Below are 12,034 nucleotides of genomic sequence, written 5' to 3' on the forward strand. Positions count from 1 at the left end.
TTGCAATTCTCCTGGCAACATTGCTAACAGAATCGAACCAGGAGGACAATCAAATCCACAGTGAAGGACATTCTGCAAATAACCAGTCTGGCCTCAAATCTCAATGTCATGAAGGACAAAAACACACTCAGATAGCAAGCAATGGGTTACAAATAAGTAGTCACTAACCAGATAGTGTATCTTCTGCTGGACAGTCAAATAGAATCACACACCACACCCACGGGTTCCAACTGGAATCCACTGGGTTTTAGCTCTAACTTCCACTGTGTAGGAAACAAAGGGTGAGAGGCGTAGGCTAAATAACAACACAAGCAAGGTATCCACACAAATTCGGAGGAGAGAAATTCTACGCGATAACTAGCCTCATCTCAGCCTCATGGACCAGCTCCATGGAGAACTTCCAGGCGGAGTCACAGAGAATACCAGGAACATTTTATTGGGAGAAAGGAGGTACCCAAGAGCTGGTGGGGCATGTGAGAGAACAGGAAGACCAGCTTTCAGGGGCTCCCACTGGCCACTCTGAAGCATATAAAGGGGAATGGTATGACATCCATGGGTTACAACACACTGAATTTAAAAAAAAAGAAGAGGAAGAAAGAGAAAAGGAAGCAAGAACCATAAATTGAGAATGGTACCAAAAAAATGAGGAGCAGGAAGTACTTCCTTATGAAAAAAATGTCAACTGGCTGGGGCTGTAGCTCAGCCCAGCATGCACAAGGCCCTGGATCTGATCCTCAGTGTACTGTGCGCGCGCGCGCGCACACACACACACACACACACACACACACACACATAAATTCAATAAACAGATTCCACACGGATTCTTGAAGTCAATCTCTTTAGACTATCAGAATCAGAAAAATGACAATCTACAAATGTCATTTTAACAAGTTAGGCTGGAAGTGTTGCTCAGTGGTACAGCACTTTCCCACCATGTGTGAGGCCCTGGGTTCCATCTGCAGCACCTGGCTAGTAAAAACAGGCAATAAGTTATCCAGACAAGGATCAAGGAATGCTGAAAACATCGAGTGAAAAGTTGTCAGAAACACAGTATTAGAGCATCAACATGCAGATTACTTTCTTTTTATTCCTCCAGTACTAGGGATGGAACCCAAGGTGATCTGTCACTCAGTCACATTCCCAGCCCTTTTGACTGTTTAATTTTTTTCTGGTACCAAGAGTTGAACCCAGAGGTACTTAACCACTGACTGACACCCCAGCCCTAATTATTTTTTATTTTGAGACAGGGTCTTGCTAAGTTGTTTAAGGCCTCACTAAATTGCTGAGATTATCTTTGAACTTGCGATCCTCCTGCCTCAGCCCCCAGAGCCACTGGGATTACAGGCATTTCAAGTGCCAACTGAACCAAAGGATCAAACTTACATCCTTAGGAACGGGACCAAATGTCATTCTGTGCCTCCTCAGGAGAGGCACGGAGGAAAACCACAGATCCTGTTTGCAATTCTCCTGGCAACATTGCTAACAGAATCGAACCAGGAGGACAATCAAATCCACAGTGAAGGACATTCTGCAAATAACCAGTCTGGCCTCAAATCTCAATGTCATGAAGGACAAAAATTATGCAAAACCACAAAAGGGTTGTCTGCAGTCACTTTAAATACTTTAAGGAGCGGGGTAGAGAGAGGATGTGGTAAGATCTCCATAACTGGTGAATTAGGTCAAGGACATATAGACATTTGCTATATTTTTTATGCAGGTTTGACATTTTAAAAATCATTAGGGGTAAAAAGCAAGTTAATGTGACTCAGTGAAATGGGGGTGCAGGGTGGAGTGAAGACTAACTGGGAGAATTGAGGAGCCTGCCATGTCCTGAATTGCATAGTCATTTGGGAAAACCACTTAAAGAACACTTTGGGGTTCTCTGGAATTAGGAAACGTGTGGGAGGAAGCAGGTGTTCCACATACCACCCATCTCCTAAACCCCAGTTTCAATCTGAAACGTTTTAACTCTGGGAGGACTGGAATGATTATAGTCAAAACTAGACAGACAAAAAATAATGAGCAGCCCAGCTGGCAGGACCAAGCAGTTCGCTGGCAGCTTGATCATAGCTTGGCAACATTCAATATCGGCCTTAGAGATTTTTTTATTAGTGCATTATAGTTACACACAGTAGCTGGGCTCACCCTGACAAAATCGTATGTACAAGGAATTTGACTTCAGCGCCTGTTCCCCAGTCTTTCCCCACTTTCTCCCCTGCCCCTGTCCTCCTTCCTCTACTCTATTGATTTTCCATTTCACGCATTAATTTATGTTTGTTTGGTTCTTTCTACATATACATAAAGGTGAAATTACCTGTGGTATATTTATTTGTGAACATAGCATGATTTTTTAAAATTCATTCCACTTTTTCTCCCTTTTCTTGCCCCTCCTCCCTCTCACTGGATCTCTTTCTACTCTAATGATATTTATCTTTATGATATCTTCCTTGTATCTTTATGATATCTGATCTCCCCCCCACACACACCTTCTTTCCCTTATTTTGCTCTAGCTTCCACATATGAGAAAACATTCAATCTTTGATTTTCTGAGACTGGCTTATTACACTGAGCATGACATTCTCCATTTCTATGGCAAATGCCATAATTTCATTCTTCTTTAGGGTTGAGTCAAACTCCATTTATATAAATCTCACACTTTCTCAATCTAATCTATTTATCAGAATCTGGGCTGATTCCATAGCTTGGCTATTTTGAATTGAGCTGCCACACACACTGAGGTGGCTGTATTGCTATGGTATGCTGAGTTTTACTTCTATTGGGTAAATACCCAGCAGTGGGATAGCTGGGTCATATGGTGGTTCCATTCCTAGTTTTCTGAGGACTCTCCATACTGCTTTCCAGAATGGTTGTACTAGTCTGCAGTTCCACCACCAATGTGTAAGTGTGCCATTACCCCCACATTCTCACCAGCATTTATTACTATTTGTTCTTGATTGTTGCCATTCTGATTGGGGTGAGACAAAATTTTGGTGTAGTTTTGATTTGCATTTTCCTGATTGCTAGGAATGTCAAACATTTTTTTTCTTAAATTTACAGGCCATTTGTGTTGCTTCTTTTGAGAAATGTCTGTTTAGTTCTTTTGCCCATTTATTGATTTTTTTGTTGCTGTCAAGTTTTTTAAGATCTTTATATGTTCTAGATATTAATATTCCTCTGTCAGAGGAGCAGCTGGTAAAGATTTTCTCCCATTTTGTAGGCTTTTTTTTCTGAAGGACATTTCAAAAAATCATAACTGGTCAACTTAGTCTAGTCTCTTGACCTGTCAGAATAATCTTCCAGATGCGACACACCGACTGGACCTGTGCGCTTTGTGGGCGGGCTCAATGTGCGCAGCGGCACGGCGCCTGGGCCTCAGCCTCCACTGCCCTCTGCGCGGCCCGGCGCAAGCTACACAGGCCATACCGGGAGGGAGGCCCTGCTCCCTAAAAGTCAGCTTCCACTGTCACCAGGCTATTAAGCATCTACTGAGCCCCGGGCCTTACGATAGCACAACCGCTTTCCTCCCAGCTGTCTAGGGAGGGCACGTTGGCGCCGTCCTTAAACCACAGGGTCTTCTTGCGGCTGGATCACTGCTGCCACCCCTCCGCCCACATCCCCGGGCCATCTCTATCCCAACCCCCGGCTCCCTTTCCAAGCCAGAGTTCCCGGGACTGTGTCCACGGAGAGAAGTGGCGTCCGCTCTGGGACACCCCACGGGTTGCAGCTGTGTTCAAATCCGTTTTCGTCACATCTCCGGGTTAGATTAAGGCCACCAGTGAGGGTTTGGGCTCCTGTCGCACAGGACCCAGCCGGTGGCCCTGCCTTCCGGGGACCCTTGTCTAACACTGGCCGGTTCGGGTCAGGGGCCGCTGTACAGCCCTGGGCTGGAATGCAGTGGGCGCTGCCATCAGCGCCCTGACCTTCCCGGGCAGGGACAGGCAGGCGAAGGCTGGCGAACCCACACCCAACGCCATCCATGCCGGTGGCTCCCGGGGGCGAGGAGGACCGCCGAGGCGGGCGCGCTACTCACGGCAAAGTCTACTCCACCAGGGCATGGCGGGCTCCGCCGGCCAGGGGCAGAGCGACAGGGGCCCGCGAGGCCGGGCCTGCCTCGCCTCGCTGCCCCATCGCGGAGTGCGCTCGGGCTGCCCCGCGGGGGCCCGCAGAGCCAGTGACGGGGCCGCCCCGCGGGGCAGCGGCGCGCGTCACAGAGGCCCGGGCGGCGCTGAGAGCCCGGGTTGGCCGCCCCGCCAGGCAGCCCCGCTGACCAACGTCCCTGCCGCTGGGCCCGCGATCGGCTCCCCACGCCAACCTCCTCGGCGGGTCCGCTCTCATCCCCGCTGTGCACCGCAACTGCCGCAGGCGTGGCGGCGTGGCGTGCCTTTGAGAGCTGTAAGTTCCAGCCGAGCCAGACGGCGCGCACCCCTGATCCCAGGAAGCAGGGAGACTGAGGCAGGAGGACCGCAAGTTCGAGGCCAGCCTGAGCAGCTTAGGGAGGCCCTGTTTAAATTTTTAAAAAACCACAAAACCTGCAGGGGTGTGGTTCAGGGGTAAAGCTCGCCTGGGTTCGAGCTCCAGCGCTGGTGCAGTGGCGCAGGCCTGTAATCCCAGCGGCTCCGGAGGCCGAGGCTGGAGGAACCCGAGTTCAAAGCCAGCCTTAGCATCTTAGCAAGGCACTAAACAATTCAGTAAGACCCGTCTCTACATAAAATATACTAAATGACGAGGTCTGGGGATGTGGCTCAGTGGTTGACGCCCCCTCAACCCCAATTCAATCCCCAGTACCAGAGAGAGGGGCGGGGAGAGTTGTTAAAATCTGGAATATGGAACTGCGGACATCGGACATCGTACATGTTCCCCGCATAAAGCTATTCAAAACAGCATCTGGGAGAGTGCAATACCATATGTGCACTGGGGAGAGGAGTCTGGCAGCTTCTTATACCAAACACACTTTTTACAATAAGACCCAGCAATTGTGCTCCTTGGTGTTTGCCCAAAACGAGTTGAAAACTTAAAGTAAACACAAACTGCACATGGATATTTATGACAGCTTTATTCCTAACTGCAAAACTTGGAAGTAAACAAGATGTCCTTCTGTAGGTTGAGCAGATAAATGATGGTACGTGCAGGCAGCAGAATATTATTCAGCACTAAAGAGAAATGAGCTATTATGAGTGCTGACGCTCGCCTGTGATCCCAGGGGTTAGGGAGGCTGAGGCAGGAAGATCCAAAGTTCAAAGCCAGCCTTAGCAGCTCAGCAAGATCTTCAGCAAGTCAGTGAGACTTTGTCTCCAAATAAAACATAAAAAGAGCTGAGGATGTGACTCTGTGGTTAAGAACCCCCGAGTTCAAACCCCAGTACAAAAAAAAAAAAAAAAAAAAAAAAAAAAAAAAGACAGGGAGGAGCCTTAACCATAATGCTAAGTGAAAGAAGCCAATCTGAAAAGGCTAAGCCCTGTATGATTCTAAATCTATATGACGTTCTAGAAAGGGCTAAACTGTGGAGATGGGAAAAGATCAGTGGTTGCCAGGGACTGAGAAAAGGAAGAACGAATAGGTGTACCATAGGGGATTTTTAGGGCAGTAAAAGGCACCATTCTGATTGGTTGTGGTGGTGCACACTGGTAATCCCAGTGACTCCAGAGGTTAGGGTAGAAGGATTGTAAATTCAAGGCCAGCCTCAGCAACTCTGTGAGACCCTATCTCAAAAATTTAAAATCTGATCTCATGCCTACATAACAGAAATCTAAGTTCTGGTGTTTGTTTTGTTTCCCAGGAAATGGTTAGGAGGGGACATAAAATAAAAGAGAACTCTACCACTGAGTCACACCCCCAGTCCTTTTTAAGTTTTAATTTTTGGACAGGGTCTCACTAAGTTGCCCAAGCTGGCCTGAAACTTGTGATCCTCCTGCCTTAGCCTCCCAAGTTCCTGGGATTGCAGGTGTGCTGGCTCCAGCAAGGTAAATTGGAACTATAGGTCAATCTAGCTAAAGGGTATGTGGGCATTTCTTGTACTATTTTTATATTTGCAACTTTGTCAGTCTGAATTTATTGTTTAAACACAAAAATGAAGATAGTAGGGCTGGGGAGATAGCTCAGCTGGTAGAGTGCTTGCCTCGCAAGCACAAGGCCCTGAGTTCGATTCCCAGTACCGCAAAAAAAAAAAAAAAAAAAAAAAAAAAAAAATGAAGATAGCTAGCAAAAATATAAAAAATAACAAAATGGAGAGAGTAATATCCACCTTCTATGAGTTGAGAAGAGACCATTTAACTTTGGTATGTTATATAACACAATATAAATTTCAACTGCATATTTAACAATCAATAAACTACACCCCACCTCCAAAAAACGAGAAACAGGGGAAGACTCTGGACAGACTGGTTTTTAAGTTTTAGTTTTACCATTTCCTAGTACTGGGCCCTGAGACAAATTTCCTAAAAACATTTGTTAGTGTCCTCATCTGCAATATCCATCACCACCATTACTGGAATTGCCTGAAAAGATTAGCTGATCAGTGGGCTGTCTCTAATAATAATAAAATACAAATGCTAGTGAGTGTTTTCTTTGTTGTTTCCTTCAGAATGAAACTACTTATGTAATGTTTGTCAATTCCTAAAATAATCTAAACTGCAAAACTTCAAAATACAGAAAAGGGAAATTTCCATAAAGATAGCATTCAGAAATAATCACTATTAATACACTTTTTCCAGATAAGTTATTCAACAGTCTTCAAAACTATGGCATGATGACAGCACAATGTATATTTATGTCCCCCTACTGCTCAATGTGCATTGGTCAAAATTCTCACCATTTCTCTGTCACAGATATTCACAAATTTTACCATGATCCAAATCCCTGAGTTTTTGAACAGGAGGGGGCAGTGTTGACCCACGCCAGCCGCTCAACTACAAGGACGGAGGCGTGTGAAGAAATCCCAACCAAGTTCAGGTACACTCACACATTCTGTAAGTGGAATGCTCTGCTGTGCCCATTTCCACCCAACTTCCAACAGACACATGTCAAGGGGAAAATACGGGCACCCACACTTCGAGTCAGCTTTCTATTCTTTTTTCTTTATTTGCACTAAAGATGCAGGTCCATCACCCCATTTTGGACTAGTGCAAGTCAGATGTGGCCCCAGACCTCTTCCTGTGTTGACCCTCACTTCTTCCTATGACCCAACTGTGCGCAGTCTTCCCGGTTCTGGCTGCAGGCGGACATCCCAGATGAGATGTCGCCGTCCCTTCCATCACTCTCATCTAGTCTGGCTCAGCAGCCACACTTGAAAGGTGCTTTTTCATGCTCCCTGCGCTGGTGCTCAGTGAGTTACAGATAATAACTTAGAAAGCAAAGTGGGAGGCTGCTAAATGGATTTGGGGGTTTTTTGTTTGTTTGTTTGTTTTTGGTTTTTCTTTTTTTTCAGCGCTGGGGATTGAACCCAGGGCCTTATGCTACAAACTGAGTTATATCCCCAGCCCTGTTAAATGGATTTTTTAAAAAACAACAGCCCAATAATCTGGGTGGCAGGGAAGGAAAGGGAAAACCAGCAGGTCTGGTGGGTGACCAGTAAGACACCCACCAAAACAGTGGAAAAGAGAGAAGGTTCACTGTGGGCCTGTCCAGGTTTCACCTAGTAGAATCCACTCACAACCGCACTTCACGAGAAACTTCTATTAATGTCTTTGTTTCTGCCAGGCACTGTGCCACACACCTGTCATCCCAGCCACTCGGGAGACCAAGGCGGGAGGATCACAACTTGGAGGTCAGCCTGGACCATTCATTTAGCAAGATGAAGCCTCAAAATAAAATTCTAAAAATGCCTGGGGATGTAGCTCAGTGTAGAGCGCTTGCCTAACATGCTTGGGGCCTGGGGTTCAATCCCCAACAATGCAAAAACAAAAACATTTACTTTTTAATTTATCATTTTAAAACCTCCTGTCATCATTTTTGACACATCCGCTCACTATAGATACTTTGGTGCTCGGGATGGAACCCAGGGCTCGAGGCGTGCTACGCATGCACCCCACCACCGAGCTACAGAACCGTTACCTGCCTCTGAGGAGGAAATGGACAGGAGGAGGAAAACTCAAAGGAACCCTGATCTGGGGATGCACTTTCCCGACTCCCAGAGGTCCCCCCACAGAAACTGGTGTTAGCCTGGGCCTCACATGGTGCAGAAGGATCACTCATGGGCAACTCTCCATGACACGCCACCTGGAAGGACACCGCAATCAATCCAGCAAACCTTTCAAGTGCTGCCAGCCCAGACGTGGTGTTCACCACCTCCCCGAGGACGATATTCAGCCAGAAAGGATATCAGGAGAGAGCTGAGCTGGCCAGCTCACTGGAAACACAGTGACCAGAGTGTGCACTGGAAAAGGCTGAGTTGCCAGCAATTCCCATCTTCACACCGTCCCTGCAAGTCGTCCATCCTCTCCCACGCCGGACACGTCAAAAGGGTGAGGAAAGACTGATCCCTCCACGTGTCCACAAAGTCACCTGCACCACCCTAAACACGGCCTTGTTGGTGCATGTTTTGTGTGAACAGGTTTTTTCACATGTACTATTAGTGGAAGCAACATCCTACCTACCTTGTTTCTAGATGGTAACTACTTTGGGGAAAAACCGTGCCTGCACCGGATATGTACAGACATCTTTTCCATGTCATTATTCCCTAACAACATACTATATAATTTTTAAAAATAGTATAATAACCATTTGAAGCACTTATACTGGATACTTATACTGTATTAGGTATAGTAAGCAATTTAGAAATGATTTAAAATATATGGGAGGGCCTGTAATCCCAGCAACTCAGGAGGCTGAGACAGGAGGATTGCAGGTTCAAGGCCAGCCTCAGCAACTTAGCAAGGTCCTAAGCAACTTAGTGAGATCTTGTCTCAAAATAAAAATAAGAAGAGCCGGGGGATGTAGGTCTGTAGCACAGTGTTCATGGGTTAAATACCAGCATCCTCCTCAAAAAAATAAAGTATATGGAAGAGTATGTGTAGTTTATTTGCAAATACAATGCCATTTTATATAAGGGACTTGAGCATCCACAGCTTTTGGTATCTTAGAGGATTCTAGAACCAACTCCCCACAGATGCCAAGGGACAGCTATAGAGATTAAAAGGTAAAAGTATAATTTGTACAATAAATAAATAGAAGCATGATTGTTTTCTTTTGCTATACATGCTTAAAAAATTAAGGAACGTGTCCAATTAAATATTACAAAAATTTCAATGTTTTCATCTGAACTTTGCTGTTGGGTTTCAGTGACACATCATTTTTTGCAGAGAAAAAAGTGCAATTTTACAAAAACTACAACATTCATTTTTTTAGGTTTAGAATCCCAGAGTTCTCGGTCCCCAGGCACATGGGGACGGCTTACTATGACATCTGGAACTGGTTAACTTTCCCCCACGACTTGCAGCATTGTCCTGGAATTTTTCCAGGAATTCTCTGCATTCTAAATCCACCCCTTATCCTAACACGTCCAACCCCCCTTGTCCTAAAGCTCATTAGCCACAAAATCTCCAAGAGGAGATGCTTCACTGGGATTCAAACTCAGAGAAGCAAAACCCTGTACAGAAGCCTACAGGTGACATCATCATTGTCCCTGGTCTTGACACTCACGTTTCATGTCTGGACAGGCTTATAAAACTGTGGGCATCACTAAACAATTATTAGCATCTTCTATAAAATGAGAAAAAGTCAAATTTTTACAAGGTACTCTACGGTTATGCTTCTTGGTCGCTGTGAAATTTTGAGTAAATTACCAAAGTATGAGAAATCTACTTTTATGATAAGAAGGGGGTTAAGCAACCACTTTTTGCAGGATTACTGTGAGGAATAAATCACGAAGTGCACAAAGGACTGAAGAGACCTGACAGAGCAGGCACTCAGGAAGCGCAGTTACTCATCTTAGCAGTTGCAAAGGTACCGATTTCACATCTCCCAAATCCCTGGGCAACTGCTCTGTATCCATAGCACATTAATAGCCACATGCAGGGTTTTTTTGTTTGTTTGTTTGTTTCTTCTTATTCTCTTGTAAAATGATTTGCATAGGTAAATCATTTTAAATAATCAAAAACATGCATGAATATTAGAGGACTCTTCTTCCCCAGTTTACTGTACAGATAAAGAATGTTGGCCGGGTGCTGTGGGACACCAGTGACTAGGGAGGCTAAGGCAAGAGGATCAAAAGTCAGAGGCCAGCCTGAGCGATTGAGCAAGGCTCTGTTTCAAAATAAAATTTAAAAAGGAGTTTGAGATAAGCTCGGTGGTACAGCACGCCTGCGTTCAATCCCCAGTGTTAAGGGGGGAAGGGTAGTCACCCTACCTTCTCACAATACCTTTGCAAAATTCACCAAGTATCAATGTCTCTGCAAAGCTAAATAATACGTATGAATTAAGGAAAACAGGAAAGATATTTTCTTAAGTCCAAAATTCTTTGCTGGCATGCCATTGGTGTGTAAGGAAGGGATCCTCATCCACCATGTCAAATCACTATGCTCTAGTTTCTAGGCTATTCTTGCTAATGGGGCACAAGGGAAAGGAGACCTCAGGAGTGGCAGCATGCAAGGTGACTAATCAATCACTGCATAATTCAAGTTCTACTGCATAGTTTCAGCTGTTTGTCTGAACCTGAGAGCAATGATAATGATTACTACCAAGGCACAGTTTTCCCTCCTTTCAGAAATGAAAACTCCTTCTTAAGTAGTTCCTATGAAAACACCATCTGTCCTGTTAATGAATTGTGATGCTTGGGCACCCCCTCCCCAAATACCATACTACTAAAGAGGACTCCGGGAACTTTCTTCTCCTTTATTTAAATGAGTAACTTCAAAGAGAAAGAGAGCTTTGACTATTTAATTAATCCTTACACCAGGTTTTAAAATCCTGATTGCTTTTCAAGATTCTGACCAACTAGTCAAAAAGGCTGATTACAGCCAGGCAAGCTGGCGCACGCCTGTAATCCCTGTGGATTGGGAGGCTGAAGCAGGAGGATCACAAGTTCAAAGCCAGCCTTAGCAACTTAGCGAGGTCCGGTGTCTAAATGAAATATAAAAAAGGGCTGGGGATATGGCCCTGTGGTTAAGCACTACTGGGTTCGATCCCCACTCCCCCGTGGAAAAAAAAAAAACACTGATTATAAGTTTTCCTTGTCAGGATAGAAAGAAAAAGAGAGACAGAGACAGAACCCCCCTTTTTTTCACTTTTTCCACTATGAAACATCTACTTGCTGTTAAATTTTGTGCATTTTGCCACATACTCCATGTCCACATTGCAATAAAAATAAAATTCACCAGGGATGGTGGCACACACCTATAATCTCAGTAATTCAATTCGGGAGGCTGAGGCAAGAGGATCACCAAGCTCAAGGCCAACTTCAACAGATTAGTGAGACCCTGTCTCAAAAAATAAGAAGAGCTGGGGATGTGGCTCAGGCGTGAAAGCACTCCTGGGTTCAATCCCCAGTGTGAACAAAAACAAAAAGTAAAATTCAGAAGCAAGAGAACCAACCACTTGAGACTGTCTTAAAAATTAGATAGTCCTTCCAAACCTTCCTGTTCATTGATTATTCCATTGTTATCTGAACCCACTGTTAAAAGCTCCTTCCAGTGCCAGTTTATTAACTCTTAATTACTGCTAAAGAACCACCTTCCTTTCCCACAAGAAACTGACATGTGACAAACTATTACCAGTGAATATAATAAACATTTTGTATATGAAAAGTGTCCAGAAAAGTGAGCTCTCAGAAGTCCCTCTCTCTGATTCCCACAAGCCACACCACAGGTGGTCTCTGCCATCGTTGGGCATTTGCATATTTCAAACATGGAAAAATTAATGATGGGAAAATCATGAATCTTGTGCTTTTTATTTTTTCACTTTGTCTATTTAATAAAAGTCTTTATGTATCATATAATGTTTGTGCTGGTAAATGGTAGGAAAGCTAATCAAGTTACCTTGGGGGAAGGAATCTGAAGGAAATCTCAAAGTAAACAAGCTAATCTATAGAAAATGAGAGATA

General features: G+C 44.8%; 1 protein-coding gene across 2 annotated transcripts in view; it reads right to left on the bottom strand.

Moving 5' to 3' along the window:
• Akap12 (A-kinase anchoring protein 12) overlaps positions 1-12,034 on the bottom strand; it is an 89,049-nt gene that overhangs the window by 9,016 nt on the left and 67,999 nt on the right. The window lies entirely within an intron of this gene.

This window comes from Sciurus carolinensis, chromosome 7 (genome assembly GCF_902686445.1).
Source record: "Sciurus carolinensis chromosome 7, mSciCar1.2, whole genome shotgun sequence".
NCBI classification, from domain to species: Eukaryota; Metazoa; Chordata; class Mammalia; order Rodentia; family Sciuridae; genus Sciurus; species Sciurus carolinensis.